Consider the following 9,113-nt stretch of genomic DNA (forward strand, 5'->3'; position numbering starts at 1 on the left):
GTTAATAGGAAACCCAGTTTACGTCTCAGATTTAGCAAGACAGAAACCTGTCAGCAGATAGAAGGGATATCTAGGAAAAGATACAGGTTGTCTAAAAAAACATCAGGCCTGCTTGTAGGTGATTCACACTTTAACTTCCCCCATTCACTTTCTTCCCCAGCTGGGTTTCATATTTGGTTCAAACATAATAAGACATTCTATATCATCTAGGACTGCACTAGCATATTCTTTCAATTAAATTTAAATTATAGTTGCATACCTGGCTTTTAGAGTTTCTCTTTCAAAGTCCTTTGCCTATTCAATGAGGAATTTTTATCCACAAGTAACATTATTTTCAAGGTATTTTCAATAATTGACTCTTTAATGTTGTGGAAATAAAAGTAATGATGTTGAATCCAGGCTTAACTTAATGCTTGCTGTACTGACTGCTACCAATAATCAAATGAAGTGTTTAACCTTCTAGAATGGTCTCTGAATTTGCTATTAATGGTGAATATTTCATGAACTAGTAAATCAGAAAGCTCTTACATTAAAGAGTCTGTGGAAAATGAAAATCTCCCTTAATATTTGATTTTGAATTAATTATAGGAAAACTGATTATTAACACAAATTAACTTATTTGAAGTGACTTACTTAATTGCGAATAGAGTTGTCGTTTTCTATTCCCTGGGGACTGGTTCCAAGACCTTCCTCAGATACCAAAATTTTAGGATGCTCAAGTCCCATAGTTGGCCCTCGCAACCCACAGTTCCACATCTGTGGATTCAACCAACTGCAGATCATGTAGTGCTGTAGTATTTAAAACAAAACAAAACAAAACAAAAAACAAGTGTAAGTGTACCCGTGTAGTTCAAACGTATGTTGTTCAAAGATCAACTGCACTTAAATAGACATTAAATACATGTAACAAACATTATGTGATTTCAAATAAAATGCTCCTGAATTGATTCAACCTGCATGTGGTAGGCACCAATTATGTGTCAATCATGGTGCCCAGGACTAGAACACAATGAAGAATGAGAGACTTGAGTTTTACTTGTAAAACACTAGCACTCTAAGGGCTTCCCTTCCATTTTCTTGTTGATTTGCCTCTATAAAATAATGAAACAATTTAAAAGCTAACTAAACAATATGTGGATTAATATTGAAGCTCTTTTCAGAAATATTATTAAATTTCAACTAAGTACTAAATCCCAATACTGTTTTTTTACTCTTCTTATCATCATTATTATTTTAAAAAAGAAGTAAAATGTACAAATAACACTAGTAATAAATAATCATTAATAGCTACTGCAATATTCACAATTCTTTGCTTTATGATATTAAAAAATATATAGTCCTGATGTATAACCCTGGGTAAGATTATTTTCTCTAATTCTTCTCTAGAAGTCAATATAATTTGTTGCATAAAGAAATTCTTAAAATGCCAAATTGTTTTTTTGCAGTTTGATATGTAATGAATAACCTAATTAATTTCCCAGACTTCCTCATGTTCCACCTGGGCTGAGGGATATTTTACCATTGGGGGGTAGGAGTGGGTAAAATAAAATGAAAGAAGTTAATAGTACTGGCTGAATAAATGAGGTGGAGAGAAAATTTGTGGGGATGACAGCCAGACAGTGTAACACACTCACCTCATCCTCTTGGTGCTATCTCATCACCTCTTTGGTATCTTTGCATAAACCATGTTGTTTTCAGGATTATAGAATTTTAGGTATTTTAAGTTCCCTACTAATCTTTAAATCACAATACAATATTTTATCAAAATCTTAATATTAATTGCTCTTTTAAAATGTCAGGGTTTAATTTTAGTTGTAGTTTTATGAATACTAGCAATAATAGTATTAGGGATGGGACTATTAATGATAAATGTAGTAGTGGTAATATTAGTTATGATTTATTAAGGGTTCACTCTGGCAAAGAATTATGCTGAATTTGCATTCTTTATTACTTGTTATTCATTCACAATGATTGTGACAATTATTATTATTTGGATGAAAGCCATAACATATTTGAAGACATGATGTCTAATGGCCACTGAGAAAACTATCTTGAGTAGACAAATATTCTCTATTGAGTAGAAATTTGAGGCTTTAGATGGGTGTGTTTTGAGAATATTTATGAAATCCAAAAACTTTTCAAAAATATTCTCAAAACACACCCATCTAAATTCACCAAAGTCATATAGATAATCATGGGAGATTTAGTATTGAAATTCCTGATTTATGATTATCTCCTCTTGACGTTTCATAATTTCTTATAAATAGTGCAATGGCAACTTTTGGTTTGAACCCTGTCTATACCACTTACTTTTCACTGATTTGATTTTGGAAAAGTTATTTTAAACCCCTTGTTTCCATTTCTTCATCTTTAAAATGGGTGTAATAATAGTCTCTTCATAGGATAATTCTAAGTATCCTAGTTTTAACTAATGAAGGTTTCATTATATTAATTCATTAGAACAGTGTTGAACACAGCATTCTAGAAAGTATTAGCCACTACTGTTCTAATACTAAAGGATCCTTTGCTTTAAATAATTATACAGCTAATCAATATCTGGTATCACTTAGAGATTATATGCTCATAATAGTCAAATAACTGCATTTGCTTATGTTTATATCTAATAGCCTTAGATATTTAGCACATTGTAAATAAGTGGTAGGAAAGGAAATACAGTCAATCCCTTTTCTATTTTCACTGTTGGTGGCAAATGCAGGTGAAGAACAATTAAAAACCACAAATTATTTTTATCTATTACACTTTTCTAACTAGAGATAGATTCAAGATTTTAATAGCAAATATATGACCTAAAAGGTGATGCTACAAAATGTACCTACTAACTCTTTGTCAAATTATCAGTTATTGATGTGCCAACTAAAATATCCTGGAGAAAGGTTAGGTTGTTTCTTTGAGATGTTTCTGGTTTCTTAAGTAGGCTTGTATAGCTATAAACTTCCCTCTTAGAACTGCTTTTGCTGCATCCCATAGGTTTTTGGTCATTATGTTTTCATTGTCATTTGTTTCAAGGTATTTTTTGATTTCCTCTTTGATTTCTTCAGTGATCTCTTGGTTATTAAGTAATGTGTTGTTTAGCCTCCATGTGTTTGTATTTCTTACAGAGTTTTTCCTGTAATTGATATCTAGTCTAACAGTGTTGTGGTTGGAAAAGATACTTGATACAATTTCAACTTTCTTAAATTTACCAAGGCTTGATTTGTGACCCAAGATATGCTCTATCCTGGAGAATGTTCCATAAGCACTTGAGAAGAAAGTGTATTCTGTTGTTTTTGGATGGAATGTCCTATAAATATCAATTAAGTCCATCTTGTTTAATGTATCATTTAAAGCTTGTGTTTCCTTATTATTTTCATTTTGGATGATCTGTCCATTGGTGAAAAGTGTGGTGCTAAAGTCCCCTACTATGATTGTGTTGCTGTCGATTTCCCCTTTTATGGCTGTTAGCATTTGCCTTATGTATTGAGGTGCTTCTCTGTTGGGTGCATAAATATTTACAATTGTTATATCTTCTTCTTGGATTGATCCCTTGATCCTTATGTAGTGTCCTTCTTTGTCTCTCGTAATAGTCTGTTTTAAAGTCTATATTGTCTGATATGAGAATTGCTACTCCAGCTTTCTTTTGATTTCCATTTGCATGGAATATCTTTTTCCATCCCCTTACTTTCAGTCTGTATGTGTCCTTAGGTCTGAAGTGGGGGTCTTCTACACTGCATGTATACAGGTCTTGTTTTTGTATCCATTCAGCCAGTCTATGTCTTTTGGTTGGAGCATTTAATCCATTTACATTTAAGGTAATTATGGATATGTATGTTCCTATTACCATTTTCTTAATTGTTTTGGGTTTATTATTGTAGGTCTTTTCCTTCTCTTGTGTTTCCTGCCTAGAGAAGTTTCTTTAGCATTTGTTGTAAAGCTGGTTTGGTGGTGCTGAATTCTCTTAGCTTTTGCTTGTCTGTAAATGTTTTAATTTATCTGTCAAATCTGAATGAGATCCTTGCTGGGTAAAGTAATCTTGGTTGTAGGTTTTTCTCTTTCATCACTTTAAATATGTCCTGCCACTCCCTTCTGGCTTGCAGAGTTTTTGATGAAAGATCAGCCGTTAACCTTATGGGGATTCACTTATGTGTTACTTTTTGTTTTTCCCTTACTGTGTTTAATATTTGTTCTTTGCATTTAATTTTTGACAGTTTGATTAATATGTGTCTTGGCATGTTTCCCCTTGGATTTATCCTGTATAGGACTCTCTGTGCTTCCTGGATTTGATTAACTATTTCCTTTCCCAAGTTAGGGAAATTTTCAACTATAAACTCTTCAAATATTTTCTCAGTCCCTTTCTTTTTCTCTTCTTCTTCTGGGACCCCTATAATTCTAATGTTGGTGTATTTAATGTTGTCCCAGAAGTCTCTGAGACTGTCCTCAATTATTTTCATTCTTTTTTCTTTATTCTGCTTGGCAGTAGTTATTTCTACTATTTTATCCTCCAGGTCACTTATCCGTTCTTCTGCCTCAGTTATTCTGTTATTGATCCCTTCTAGAGAATTTTTAATTTCATTTATTGTGTTGTTCATCTCTGTTTGTTTGCTGTTTAGTTTTTCTAAGTCCTTGTTAAACGTTTCTTGTATATTCTCCATTGTATTCCCAAGATTTCATCTTTACTATCATTATTCTGAATTCTTTTTCATGTAGACTGCTTATTTCCTCTTCATTTGTTAGGTCTGGTGGGTTTTTCCCTTGCTCCTTCATCTGCTGTATGTTTCCCTGTCTTCTCATTTTGCTTAACTTACTGTGTTTGGGATCTCCTTTTCACAGGCTGCAGGTTCGTAGTTCCCATTGTTTTTGGTGTCTGTCCCCAGTGGCTAAAGTTTGTTCAGTGGGTTGTGTAGGCTTCCTGGTGGAGGGAACTAGTGCCTGTGTTCTGGTGGATGACGCTGTTTCTTGTCTTTATAGTGGGCAGGTCTACGTCTGGTGGTGTGTATTGGGGTGTCTGTGGCCTTATTATGATTTTAGGCAGCCTTTGTGCTAATGGAGGGGGTTGTGTTCCTGTCTTGATAGTTGTTTGGCATACGGTGTCCTGCACGGTAGCTTGCTGGTCGTTGAGTGGAGCTGGGTCTTGCTGTTGAGATGGAGATCTCTAGGAGATTTTCACCATTTGATATTATGTGAAGCTGGGAGGTTTCTTGTGGACCAGTGTCCTGAATTTGGCTCTCCCACCTCAGTGGCACAGCCCTGATGCCTGGCTGGAGCACCAACAGCCTGTCCTCCACACAGCTCAGAATGAAAAGGAGAAAAAAAAAAAGAAAGAAAGAAGAAGATAGAATAAAATAAAATAAAGTAAAATAAAAGAAAATAAAGTTACTAAAATAAAACATAAATAATATTTATTAAGAAAACAATTTTTTTTCTTTTTTCAGGGGAAAGCATGAACGCAGTCCCCCACTACCACAAATTATGCAGTCGAGTTTCCCATATTTGGGGAAATCACAGGGGTCAGCACATCTGGAGTGCAATGGATAAGCCCCTCCCTCGGAAAACCACCTTTGTGATCATGGTATCTCCTCTGCCAGGTAAGTATAGAAACAAAATTTTTTAATTAAAAAAAAACTGAAACAAAAACAAACAAACAAAAAAAACGGACAGACAGAACCATAGGACAAATGGTTAAAGCAAAGCTATACAGACAAAATCACACACAGAAGCATGCACATACATACTCACAAATAGAGAAAAAGGGGGAAAAAAAAAAAACATATATCATTGCTCCCAAAGTCCACATCCTCAATTTGGGATGATTCGTTGTCTATTCAGGTATTCCACAGATGCAGGTACATCAGGTTGATTGTGGAGATTTAATCCTCTGCTCCTGAGGCTGCTGGGAGAGATTTCCCTTTCTCTTCCTTGTTCGCACAGCTCCCGGGGTTCAGCTTTGGATTTGTACTCGCCTCGGCGTGTACGTCACCTGAGGGCGTCTTTTCTTCACTCAGACAGGACGGGGTTAAAGGCGCAGCTGATGTGGGGGCTCTGGCTCACTCAGGCCGGAGGGAGGGAGGGGTACGGATGCGGGGTGAGCCTGCGGCCCCAGAGGCCAGCATGACGTTGCAAAAGACTGAGGTGCGCAGTGTGTTTCCTGGGAAAGTCTCTTGATCACAGGACCCTAGCTGTGGCGGGCTGCACAGGCTCCCCGGAAGCAGGGTGTGTGGATAGTGACATGTGCTCGCACACAGGCTTCTTGGTCGCTGCAGCAGCAGCCTTTGCGTCTCATGCCCATCTGTGGGGTCCGCGCTGATAGCCGCGTCTCGTGCCCGTCTCTGGAGCTCCTTTAAGCAGCGCTCTGAATTCCCTCTCCTTGCGCACCAGGAAACAAAGAAGCAAGAAAAAGTCTGTTGTCTCTTAGGCAGTTCCAGACTTTTCCCGGACTCCTTCCCGGCTAGCCATGGCGCACTAGCCCCCTTCAGACTGTGTTCACGCCGCCAACCCCAGTCCTCTCCCTGGGATCCGACCTCCGAAGCCCGAGCCTCAGCTCCCAGCCCCCGCCCGCCCCAGCGGGTGAGCAGACAAGCCTCTCGGGCTGGTGAGTGCTGGTCGGCACCGATCCCCTGTGCAGGAATCGATCTGCTTTGCCCTCCGCAGCCCTTTGGCTGCGCTCTCCTCCGTGGTCCCGAAGCTCCCCCCTCCGCCACTAGCAGTCTCCGCCCGCGAAGGGGCTTCTAGTGTGTGGAAACCTTTCCTCCTTCACAGCTCCCTCCCAGAGGTGCAGGTCCCGTCCCTATTCTTTGTCTCCTTTTTTTTATTTTTTCTTTTGCCTTACCCAGGTATGTGGGGGAGTTTCTTGCCTTTAGGGAAGTCTGAGGTCTTCTGCCAGTGTTCAGTATGTGTTCTGTAGAAGTTTTTCCACATGTAGATGTATTTCTGGTGTATTTGTGGGAAGGAAGGTGATCTCCACGTCTTGCTCTTCTGCCATCTTGAAGCTCCTCTCCCTAGTTGTATTGATGAAACACAATTCTAATATCGCTTTATGAAAGGTGTCATAAAATGTTACTTATTGCGTTTAGCTTATGTAAATTTCTTGTGCTGTTGTTTATAAGGCTAAGTAATTCATGTCTGATACTTCATATGCAACCAACTAATGCAATATTTTGAATGGCATATAAGGGCAAATAAAGACTAAACTATTACAAGGAAAAAAAAAAAAAAACAGATGAAGTCTGTTTTATCCAACCATGTTAGCAGTGGTTGTATCTGTAGTTTTTACATTGGTGACATAATAGAAATGAAACAAATGTGGTCTCCACATAAGAAATGTTAATAGAATGGAAATAACATTGATTGTATAAATATAATATTTTAAATGATTGATGATTTACTTATTAAATTATTAAAAAATATATTCTTCTCGGCTTAGTAAATATGACTATTTCCTGCTGAAACAAAGTTAAGCAAAAATAACTTTACATCTCTCAAGTTTATTATTCAAGTACTATTCAGTGCTCTACATCTCCCAGGTGTTCATGATAATTTATTAAAACTCGTAGCTTTCAGGCAACCATTGGGGCAGGATAAACAGAAGTTATTCAAATTCTTTCTCATCTCTCTTACTAGATTGCAGTGTATGTTGGTAGATGCTAATAAGTTATTTACTGAAAGTTTCATTTTGGAGAAAGGGGATTGATTTCAGTCAATGTTTTCCAAGGTTTTCAAGTTCCTCACTTATATCACACACAAGAAAAGTAGAGTATAAAAGCTTAATCTTTGGATAAGGCTGCAATTGTTGGTGTTTCACTCTTCAGTTGTCAATTGCTTCAGAATAAGCTACTCCAAAATTCAGTAGCTTAGAACACCACCATTTTATTATGTCTTACAATTCTGTGGGTCCAGTGGTGACAGCTCACCTCTTGTAGCCAAGTGTCTGCTTGGCTACAACATTCAATATGACTTCCCTCATGTGCCTAGTGTATTAGATGGGGTGGCTGGAAGGCCTGGAGTGTAGATGGAATGCTTTGATTTAGGCCATATTTCTGGAACCTTTCTCAACATCTGCTCAGTTCTTCTCTAGGTGGTTTCTCCACTATCGCTATGTGGGCTTCGTACAGCATGGCAACTTGATTCCACACGGCAGGAATGAAGCTTGCTACACTCTCAGTGCCTGAGCTCAGAAATCCCAAATTATCACTTGTAATATGTTCCAGCGGTCCAAGGCAGCCACAAGGATGGTCCATATTCGACATGAGGAAAAAGTAAGCTTTGGGTCTTGAAACTAGGTACAGAGCATGTGCACAGTAGAGGAGGTGTCATTGGGCAAATTCTTTTGGGACTAATTTGCAAATCCCGAACCAGAATTTTCATCTATTATTCATTTGTTTAATTTTGTGAAAACCTGAAAGTTATCTGGCTTAATTTCATTGAAAAGTATTTACCAGGATCTTACTTGTGCTGTAGAGCTAGGTTAGCTTTTGAGAATTTAGCATAGAAGAAAAAAATTTTTGAATAAACATTTTAAAAATAAATTAGGTTCTTATTATAGCTGTTTCTCAATATTTGGGGCTTTTTAAAATTCACTTTCAAATAAAACAATAAAGCTTAACTGTTATGAATGTTAACATTTTAATTTAGAAAAAATCTGCAAAATTAAAACTTTTAAGGGCTTCCCTGGTGGCGCAGTTGTTGAGAGTCCGCCTGCTGCTGCAGGGAACACGGGTTCGTGCCCCGGTCTGGGAAGATCCCACATGCTGTGGAGCGGCTGGGCCCGTGAGCCATGGCCGCTAAGCCTGCACGTCTGGAGCCTGGGCTCCACAATGGGAGAGACCACAACAGTGAGAGGCCCGCATACTGTGAAAAAACAAAAACAAAACAAAACAAAACAAAACTTTTAAGAACGTCTCAATTGCTTCAATAGTTCAAGAGCAATTAAATTTCCCAACTTTGAACATCTATTTATTTTCCTTTATATGTTTATAAAGCTCTTTAAAAATATTGTTCTTTATGGTCTTATAAGCATATAAAACACATTCACATAAATGTCTCTTGCTCTTCAAACATTTTTTTTCTTTCATAATGAAATCATTTTGGTAGGTTCTAATTAAATCAATGAACCATAAATA

The 9,113-nt window shown here is 37.4% G+C and overlaps 1 non-coding gene across 1 annotated transcript; it reads right to left on the reverse strand.

Moving 5' to 3' along the window:
• Nucleotides 1-5,426: 5,426 nt before the first annotated feature.
• On the reverse strand, nucleotides 5,427-5,590 carry LOC137225667 (U1 spliceosomal RNA). The gene has a single exon (XR_010943974.1). It is a non-coding gene; the product is annotated as a U1 spliceosomal RNA (small nuclear RNA).
• Nucleotides 5,591-9,113: the final 3,523 nt, after the last annotated feature.

This window comes from Pseudorca crassidens, chromosome 5 (assembly GCF_039906515.1).
Source record: "Pseudorca crassidens isolate mPseCra1 chromosome 5, mPseCra1.hap1, whole genome shotgun sequence".
In the NCBI taxonomy this organism is placed as follows: Eukaryota; Metazoa; Chordata; class Mammalia; order Artiodactyla; family Delphinidae; genus Pseudorca; species Pseudorca crassidens.